Raw genomic sequence first — 10105 nt, forward strand, 5'->3', positions numbered from 1 at the left:
TCCTGTACAGTGGCGATAGGCAAGACCGGTGCACATGGTGCTGGTAGGACTGGGCTAAGATTTCCTGGGCCTTGATTCTGGCCCAGTGTTTTAAGTCCTCCCAGCACTTATGGCATGCCCTGCCCTGCCAGGTATAGACATCCACTGCCCTGTAGCACTACCCAATGGTGAACCAGAGTCCGGCACATGCTGCATTGCTCAACTGGTCCTCAGGCCCGCCATACAGCTGAGGGAATTTTTCTAGGACCCCTCTGTTCGGATATCCAATTCCCTTTCAGGAAAAAGGGGTGCTTTCGCCTCATATCCATCAGCCATGTTGGGTTGTACTCAGCAGAAGAAGGGGGAAAGGGTGCAGCCAGGCACAACATCACATCCCAGAAGATTCTGCTCCTTTGCATTATGGTACATGTAGTTCATATTGTGCACTAAACTCAAGGGTTGACTGTAGTGTTTTGGTAAAGAGGGAAGCAGTGCTATGTATCCCAGACACATACTGTTAGACCTGACATCATTGGCTTGAGTCTCTCCTCCATTTTTTTTTCTGTTTACCTCCTCTGTTTTCGATGTTTTTGCTGGTATATTGCTTTGGGCACTGTGCCACTGCTCATCAGTGCCACAGTGCAAGTGCTCCCTATGTAAAATTACTGTATCGATTGAATTCCATGTTTGGCTTATTTGGTTTACTGTCGGTCCCTAGTCTAGTGCACCAGGAGTGCCAGGGCTTGTAAATGCAAATGCTGCTCGTGGGCTTGCAGCACATATTGTGACACCCACAAGAGCGGCCTACTAAAAGTATGTCTGAAGGTCTGCCATTGCTAGACCTACGTGAAGTCTGGTACTGTCACGCTGACTGCGCAAGTACACCTACTTGCCAGTCCCTAAACCTTCCCTTAACTTCATGTTAGTCATCCCTATGGTAGGCCCACGGGCAGGGTGCATTGTAAGCATAAGGTAGGACAAGCCTGACCAAGTTGGCATGTCCTAGTAGTGAATTACAGCCATATTCGTTTTTCACTATTGTAAGGTAACCTGCTCTCCATTAGTTAGTATGGGCTGCCAGGATTATTAATGCTATAATCATAGCTGGCTCGGGGAGCATGGTGCAATGTCGAGTTTGGTATCCCTGAACTCGGGGTTTGATAACGCATCCGTTTGTGTGGATGGTTTTTGGACTCTGGGTTTGAAAATAGAACTTTTAGAAAGTGGCTATTTTCTTGTCTAACTATTTCTGGTTTCTGCTGGTTTGGTGTGTGTGTGACAGGGGCTGGGTGGCTCCAGAGTTCTGAATGAGTCAGTGTGGGGTGAGTGGTGCATTTGCATTGAGAGTAGGGGGAGAGTAGTTCCTGATAGCCTGCCTTGCCTGATACAATGCTGGCTCCACCTCCTGCTGGGTGACTGATAGCTCTGCTCCTGCCAGTGACAATACTGGCTCCACCTCCTGCTGGGCGTCTGAGGACCCAGCCCTGCACAGTGAATAGGCCAGGTGCCTCTGCCTGGCTACACCCACAACAAACCCAGGATGTGGGGAATTCCCCTGCATGGACAAAGGGATCAAAGCCAAAAAGGGGTATAAGAGAAGGACCCCTGAACCAAGAATTTAGATCACTTCTGACAAGGAAACCTGAACCAAGGACAAGAAGCCTGCTAATCCAAGGACTTGCCTACCCCTTCTGCCAGTGTGCTGTTTGCTGGGGGGAATCCTGCAGTGCTTCTTTATTTTTGCCAAGGAACCAGGAGAGAGGAACTGAGTGTGTACTCTCAAGCTTTGCTAAAGAAAATCTCCAAGGGCTGGAAGAGTGCCAGCCTCCTGTTGAAGTCACAGGGCTAAATGACTTCATCAATCTGCTAAAAGTGCTTGTTGCTGGAACCCGAAAATCCAGCACCTCTGACAGAATCCAGCAATCTCGACACCGACGAATCCAGCTCGACATCGTGAGTACGGCTCCAGTGTCCCGCTTCCTCGACACCGGCCGCCGGGCCCGATCGACGCCAGCAGCAACGCCAGTGAGTAGCGAGTTCGGCTCCAGCTCCAAGAGACCCCGGGTCTGCACCGCTGCTGATCGCATTGAATTCGAGCCCTCTCGACGCCGTGAGCGCTGCTCACTCTTGCAACATCATCATCGACATCGACGATGACGCCGTATCCTGCTTCGCCTCGTGAGCGCTGCTCCTTCCTGACATCTGTCGACGCCGCTGCAGGTCGCCCCGACTCCAAGACTCGATCGACGCAGAAGACGCGACGCCGGACATCTCAACGCCGCTGATCATCGTGTGCTTCGCTTTTCCAAGGTACTGTGTTGTGGGGGTCTGTGCGACTCCGGGCTCGATGTAGCGCTCCTGCAGTCGACACCGAACCTTTGGATTAACTTTGCCTCGACGTTGTGTGACTCCTGTGTGGGTTACATTGTTGCCAAGATCTGTGTTTTAAAGAAGAAGAGTTGCTTTTGTTACTAAAGACTTTGTGCTAAGAAGAAACTACACTTGAACTATTATTTTTTCCTTCCAAGAGTATTTATTAAGATTGTAGTATATTTTTGTCGTTATTTGGTCTTGTGCTAAGCCTTATATAAAACTCCTTATTTTTATAATACTACTGTGTCGTGTCCATTTGTAGTGTATTCACATTATTACTGTATGTGGTCATAAATGCTTAACGCACTGCCTCTGAGATAAGCCTTTCTGCTTTGCCAAGCTACCAAGGAGGTGAACAGGGGTTATCTAAGTGTGTGATCCCCAATAGGGAGGCCCCTTTGTGAGTCAGACACTCATTGACTAAAGGTACTGGGAGGTCTCACACATGCATATACATTTAATCCTCTGAGGCAATGGATTTCTTAGGGACATGGACAACCCTGCTGATATCTGTATATGACTTATGCATGGCCAATCTTTTGACTCCTGTCAACAGCTGTGGTTTACATACATTTAGTGTGGCTTGCAAAATAGTCTCAGGGTGGAATTTTTGGACTGAGTCGTAAATATCCAACTTTCATCATTGACAACAGACTGCAAACCACATTTTGTCCATAACACAACAGATTGGTCAGGTGTAAAAAGTGCCAACCAGCTGATCACAAACTTGCATAACCTGCCCTCTGTTCTGTGCAATGGCCCTGTTGCCCAGATTTAGACCTAGCTGAGGTACAAGAGGTATGTGTAATCCATGACTTGAAGCTATATTGTGCAAGACACAACAGGCTAATATGATCTTGGTCACAACTTCATGGGAGTACATCAGCACCCCCCGTATGATCAAGACATCTGAATCGCAACTTCAGGAGACCAAAAGTGCTCTCCATGATGGCTCAAGTTTCTATGGGTACCCTATTTTACCTATGCTGAGGTACATTGGCTGCACATCTGTATGGTGTGAGGAGTTGAGGGGAGAGTACATACCCAGCATCACCTGAGGATGGAAAATTGGGCAATCAATTACTGTTCTATCTTACACCTTTCAGAACATGATCTATACTTTGGTACATGCAGTGTCTGTTGAGGCCGTGTTTGTGGCATGATGAATCTTATTGTAAAATGGTTGTTAATGTGAGATGGCATTCATACATTACATTTATACATAACCCACGTTTTGTGCTTAGTACTTACCCAGTAGCCACATGTTGCCAAATTCTTCTGCACCCACCCGCCGGGCAAGAGGTGACCTGCGGAATAAAAAGCTGTCATGGGTACTGCCTGTAAACACTGAATCCACATCAATGAATCTACCACTGGCATCACAGACACCCTGCACATTGATAAAATGTCAGTGTGTCTGTTGCAGGAGATTCGAGCCACGCAGTGGGATGGCGGGAGAGCTAAATGGGTGCAATCAATTGCACCCAGAGCTAAATGGGTGCAATCAATTGCACCCAGAGCTAAATGGGTGCAATCAATTGCACCCAGCATACGTGGGAAGCAGGAAATGAGATGGAAATCCCACGCTGCCCTTTGTCTCCTGTCTTGTATGGACCATTCGTATGTGGAGGTGGGCTCTCATATTGATGCAGCTCAGCACCTGATGCAAGCTCCATGACAGGCTTGCCTGAGAGAGGCGCACAAGGTAACTGGAGACCCTTTGGAACGATCCTGTAGCAAAAAAATGGAGATCAGCATGGATCTTGAGATAGGCTGGGATTGCATGGGAGAGACAGGCCGCAGAGTCAAGTTCCTGCTCCCACTCACAAACCTTCTCCAAGATGGCATCTGGGGGGGAAACAGTATCTGGCCCTAACATCTAGGCTGGACATCCCAAATAGGTTAATCCTTTGTCTGAATACCTTCTCTACTCTCCTCCTCCTCCTCCTCCTCAACTATTCTTGCTGCATGGAAAGGGGCAGAGCAACAAACACATTCAGCAACATGTTGGACGGTTTGTATGTGTTAGCTCTGATTTTATATTTGCTGCAGGGCTGGGATTGGCTGTTGGGCTGCAGTGTTTCAACTGGAGCGTGGCATTGAAGGCAATAATCATTCAGCCTGAGTGCGGAGATTCCGGCCTGATTGCGGAGACTCCGGTCTGATTTCGGAGAATCCGGCCTGATTCCGGAGATTTCGCCCTGAGTGCGGAAATTCCGGCCTGAGTGCAGACATAAAGATACGAGTTGTAAATGACTTTTGTAAATACCAAAAGTCATAAGTAACTTCTGTGAATACCAAAAGTAGGGAAGTTAGACTTTTGGCTCAGATTACCTTTGTGAATTGGTCCCGCTGTGTCTCATGAAGGAGAAAGATATTGTAGCTAGAGTCTCACAGCATAGACAGTGTCTCTAATCATTTTGAGGGGTGTTTTGGTCTCTTACAGTAAAGCTCAGTATTTTAACTATAGGAACTGCACTAAGAAGTTGCAACAGCAATCCGCTGAATTCAAAGTGTGGAATCAGCATGCTTTGTGGTGAGTTGTATGCAAAGAAGAGGAACCTTGGATGGCGATAGATAACAAATCCGGGACAGAACATTTAACTCAACTACTCCCTCCCTGGGAGTCATATATAATATATCAAATGTAAGGAGGTCATGGCAACGGACGTAATGGTGGTGTGTATTCCATGCAGGGTATGGGCTCTCTGCAAAGACCGACTCTAAGACATAAAGTGGCATGTCACCAGTCTCGACATATAGTGAGGGTAACTTCCCTGAGGAGGGAGCTGTGGGTACCAGCAGCGTGAGAGACTAACTCCACAGCGGCCCTCAGAACCCAGCCGGTGTAAGATCTGACTGTGTTCCTTTTTCTGTGTGATGTCTGGTTTTGAAGGTAATGGAGCTGTGCTTAATGCTCCGAGCAAATTTCATCTGCTGAGGGTTTGTGGACATTTTCATTAACATGTTTCTATGTCCATGTGCCATTTTTCTTAAGTAAAGTGTGTTTGCAGATGTGAGCAGTTGAATTGGAGTCCTCAGAGGGGGGCGTCTCCCAGGCCTGCTTTGCTCCGGGCCTCTTTCATAGAGCGTATTGTGGGTATTTCAGAAAGGGAGCCCCCATTAATATTTTTCTTCTTTCTCCTATAGGAAGGTGGTGGTTGCCTACAGGGAATACCTTCATTATAGCATGATGGGTGACAGATTTTGGCATAACCACACCTTTGTGCCTTCAAAGAGGATTGTGCCCTAGTTCCTTCTAGAAGCAAACAAGGGATACATTTCCTGGGTCAGGATAAAGCAATATGAAGCAAAGGTAAAAACCCAGGCAAATTACAATAAAATATCTGGCAAAGTAAAATACAATAGAAGAAAAAACACAAGTAGAAAACACAACGTACTATGATAGCACGAAGAATTTAATTATACTTATAAAAATTGATATTAACATATTCAATGATACAAATTATTTTAAAATTCTTAAAAAAGCAATTTTTCAATCAAATTGATGTACAGGTATTCAGGGAAAAGTTAAAGCATTTGTAATTCCCAGAATTGATAGAAGAAGCTGATGTCTGTCAACGCGTTTCAACACATACAATGTGTCTTCATCAGGACAATTTCAGCAAAATTCTAGAATTAAACAGAATAGTATTTTACAAAGCTGTCCTTATGTATGGTACAGTACAGTAATTACAGTTCAACATAATTGTATTATAATCTCTTGCCAGATAACTGATAATTCAACATGATACATCGCTAAAAAGGGACATATATTCTGATTTAATGAAATATTTACACTAGACAAAATGGTCATATACATTCTGTAAACCGATATAAATATTCAGAAGCTCATAAGGTGAGAAAAGATCAGATTTAAAATAGGCACAAGAATAAAAGCAAAAATAGAAAGAAATCAGATAAGGGGTTACTGGTGCTATTGTCCTGGCTAATTTTTGGACCAAGCTTCTCATTTCTTATGTGGGTACCACATTGATTAAGATGCTGCCAGTTGAAGGGTTCCTGGGTAGTACTATCTTATGGCTGTCTTAGGTCATACTGGGGTTTTATTATTAAATTACAAGCAGAGGTTCATTGAGCCTAACCTACTATTACTATATACTATCAAGTGCGAAATCGCTTACCTCAGACTTGAAAAAAGATATTTGAAGATTTAAAGTTCAGATTCATGGATATGGAATTTTGTCTTTATAGCTAAAAAAATAATAAAACAAGGGATACAGAAGCAAAAGCAATAATTATATTTATGCTTAGGAGCGGTAATATCATCATACTATTCTCTTGTTGAAAGTCAACATGCCTGTTTATTTATGTCTTCTTTATCTTGGGGAATCACTCCTAAATATCTTTACATCTATATATTTAACAGGCCCCAAAATCGAACCACGATGTTGAAAGGCATTCGAGTTAAACATTTCGTTCTGTTCCCTTGCTTTAGTTACCTTGATTATAAAAAACAAAAGTTGGAATGCGCGCTAGACAAGGGATTGTGGCGTCACGAATATTCAGGGATCCATGCAAAGTCCTGTTGATAACAAGATTTCGAATCAGAAATTTCTGGAAATGTATGTGCCACTCCGTTTAAATTCAGCGTTTCATATGTTAAAGCATACCTGCTCTTGTCTTACATATCCTTCATAGCGCGTCTTTTAAAACATTAGGTATCTGACGAGGACGCCTTCCAGATAGAGCGAATAACAGTCTTGAACTCTGTCATGAGGGAGATAGTAGTATAATAAACAGTTTGTAGTGTCAATACAAGTTCCCTGTTTAGGCATCTCCATGTTATCACAAGATTTACCTTTAGTCCAAGAAAAACCTTCATGGTGTTCCCTTTGTGATATGGAAATCTTTACAAGTTATATTTGGGCCTTAAAACCGCATCTCACTTGCAGCATTCTGAAAGGAAATGCATACAAAAATTATTGTATATCGAAATTCATCAGTATGACGAGACTAGCTATGTGCTTCTGTCAAAATGGGGAATGTTACCTGCAAATGAGAGCCACGCATTCGAAAAAACACACTACGGCTCCTAGCTACCTTCACCGATTGAGACAAGTCAGGGAACAGGGTGCCTGCATCTGCTGATCTAAAAGGTAACAATTATCAGATGTTACATGGCAAAGATAATGGTACAGGCCATACTCACATCTAACAAAAACGGCAGAATTTTACCTGATTGCCCTAGTTCCTTGCCACCATCATTATGGCCTCTTTCTGTCAACAGTGGTGTACACTGGTCAGTATTTCTTGCTCTGTGCCCAGTGAGCCAGAAGGCCGGCCGACCCTTTGCACGTGGTAGAGAATAATGTCCATGTCAGCCAAGTCTAGAAGTAATTGCTTGAAGAGACAAGTGGCATAGCCTTCTCTGTCACCTTTCTCCACATTATGAGGGGACCCTTTTGTTCTGATGTTTGAGCGACGTGATCTGTATTCTAGGTCTTCAAGGTGAGTTAGAAGTTCAATGTTTTTTTGTTGTATCTCTAGGAGTTTGCAGCTATAGTTGTTGAGTTCTTCTTTGGGGTTGCTACTATGCTACTACTCTGCAGTGTGGCTGCCCATTGGCCAATCTCTGCCATGACTCTGTTACTGTCTTTGATATTGAGGTCACATTGTCTCGTAACACGGCTAAGCCCTCCCTTATTTTGTTGAACAGAGCAGAAAGGATTTCATAATCAGTGCATCTGCCACCACCTGTTCCATGCTTGGTGTTGGTTCTCTTGTGTCGGCTCGTCGTGGAGAGCTGTGTCCCACAAAAGTAAATTTTTTTGGGGACAGTTGTTTAAGTGTGAGATCGTTCTTAGATCTGTGTGTTATCATCTTTTCTGTATGCACTGGCCCTCTCAGCGATTATCCTTCACAGATCCTGTTGCTGTGTGTCAGCCAGTGGAGGTCAGGGATTGCTTCTTTGCCCACCTGGGATTCAGTAGCTTACTTGGCAGGAGGCTGCTATGTTGGTAAGAGCTTTGTGCTGCCCTCCGGGTCGATTGCTGTCTCCTGTGTGGGATGTCCGCTGGGCCGATTAGAGATGTCCTTCTAAAAACTACAGCATGTGCTCGGAGGCGGGTATGACTGGTGGGTGGCCGCTTTCCATCTGCGACTTTCTACGCAGGGGCTAGGTGTTGCTATGACCCCCAATGTTCTCTACCTAGCCTGTAGTCTCAGCATTCTCTTTTCCGGGTGAGTGTGGGCCTGGGCTGCTCCAGGTATTCAAGCATTGCGATAGAGTCCCCTCATATCACTGCCTGCTACCCAGCGGTGTGCTTAACGCAGCATGATTTATTGCTGCACCCATGGGCCTGAGAGGGGTCTGCTGCAGGGCTCTGATGAGGGTTAATGCCCTCCATTTGACTTCGGGTCCCAAGCACCAAGCTTTGCTCCCAGTTATGTCATTGTCTGCATCCTTTGCCGCCGATGTCTACCTGCTTGTGTGCCATGGTTTCTCAACATCACTCTGGTGCATCTTTTTTCGGGCATCAATGGTGTGCCAAATGGAAGGGGCTGAATTTACACTCCAGAAGCGATGTGGTTCCCTTACAGCGCTCGTGAGTTGTCTCTGAGCTGCTTGCCACACAGTCTCTGTTGTGGACGGAATCTTGAAGACGTCCCAGTGATCCGCACAGCAGGTCAGGCTGCTTTCTGCTGTGTCAGGTGCCCTGGTTTGGCGCGCGAGCATCTTTCCGCTTCTAAGGACATCCCCCTGCTCAGTTTTGCGAGAGAGCACAGTTTAGTGAGTCCAAGGCTGGTAGCTGTCGAAGTCAGGTGACAGAGCAGTACAGACGAGCTCCTACTTAGCCACCATCTTAGCCACATCCCTTGTTCCATGGTATACTCCACGACCAATATACATATGAGCGACTCCTCCGTTAAGGTAGAGATGCATTACCCTAATGAAAAATGCCCCCAAGGATAGAAAAATAAATTGGTAAACTACCATTTTATTTCTTCAAAACCTCGTCCCGAGCTGAGCGTTAGGACAGGGATCGGGGCTCTCTGCTGCTGCTGCCAGTCATGCAGCAGCTGAAAGCAGTAATGGGCAGGACACTTAGGTTTAAAAAGTGAATATATTCTTGCCTGACTGTCTTGCGATGGCCAACCAGACATGCGCAGTTTAAACCTCTCTAACCCAGCCGTCTAAGGCAGCAGGGTTAGAGGCAACATAGAGCTCCAGTGCTCTCGAGATCGGCGAGAGAGTCCTCTCCCTCCAATCCTGGTGCTGCTTTCATGCTGCATGAAAGCAGCCCCAGGAGTCGTTACTGCAGCTTCCTGGTCCAGTGTTGGGGCCTGCCTGCTTGGAGAACAGAAGATCCGAGCGAGGAGGACGTTGCACCAGGATTGAAGGTACTTGTATTATTTATTTATTTTTTTAGCATTTATTTATGTTTGATTTTTTCCTCCCGCCTCACCACATTCCTTACATGCCAGCCGCCACTGAATATATAAAAACACAATAGGATTTGCCTTCAGTAACTACTGAAAGGTTGCTTGCTTTTATGGTACATATGATCGCATGCTCAACTCGGCACACACAACGGCACTGTACCAAAAACCGTTCACAAAATGCATTCCTAACCTTTCATCATTTTCTATGCCATCTGCCCGACTCTCAGAGCATACTACTGTAAACTAATGTAGTTATAAGTAAGTCGTCATTCTAATCTTTTCAAACATTCATACTCAACAGGCTTCTTCTAAAGTCAGAAACATTTCCTGAGAAAAATAATTTCAT

Source organism: Lissotriton vulgaris, chromosome 4_1, assembly GCF_964263255.1.
Source record: "Lissotriton vulgaris chromosome 4_1, aLisVul1.2, whole genome shotgun sequence".
NCBI lineage: Eukaryota > Metazoa > Chordata > Amphibia > Caudata > Salamandridae > Lissotriton > Lissotriton vulgaris.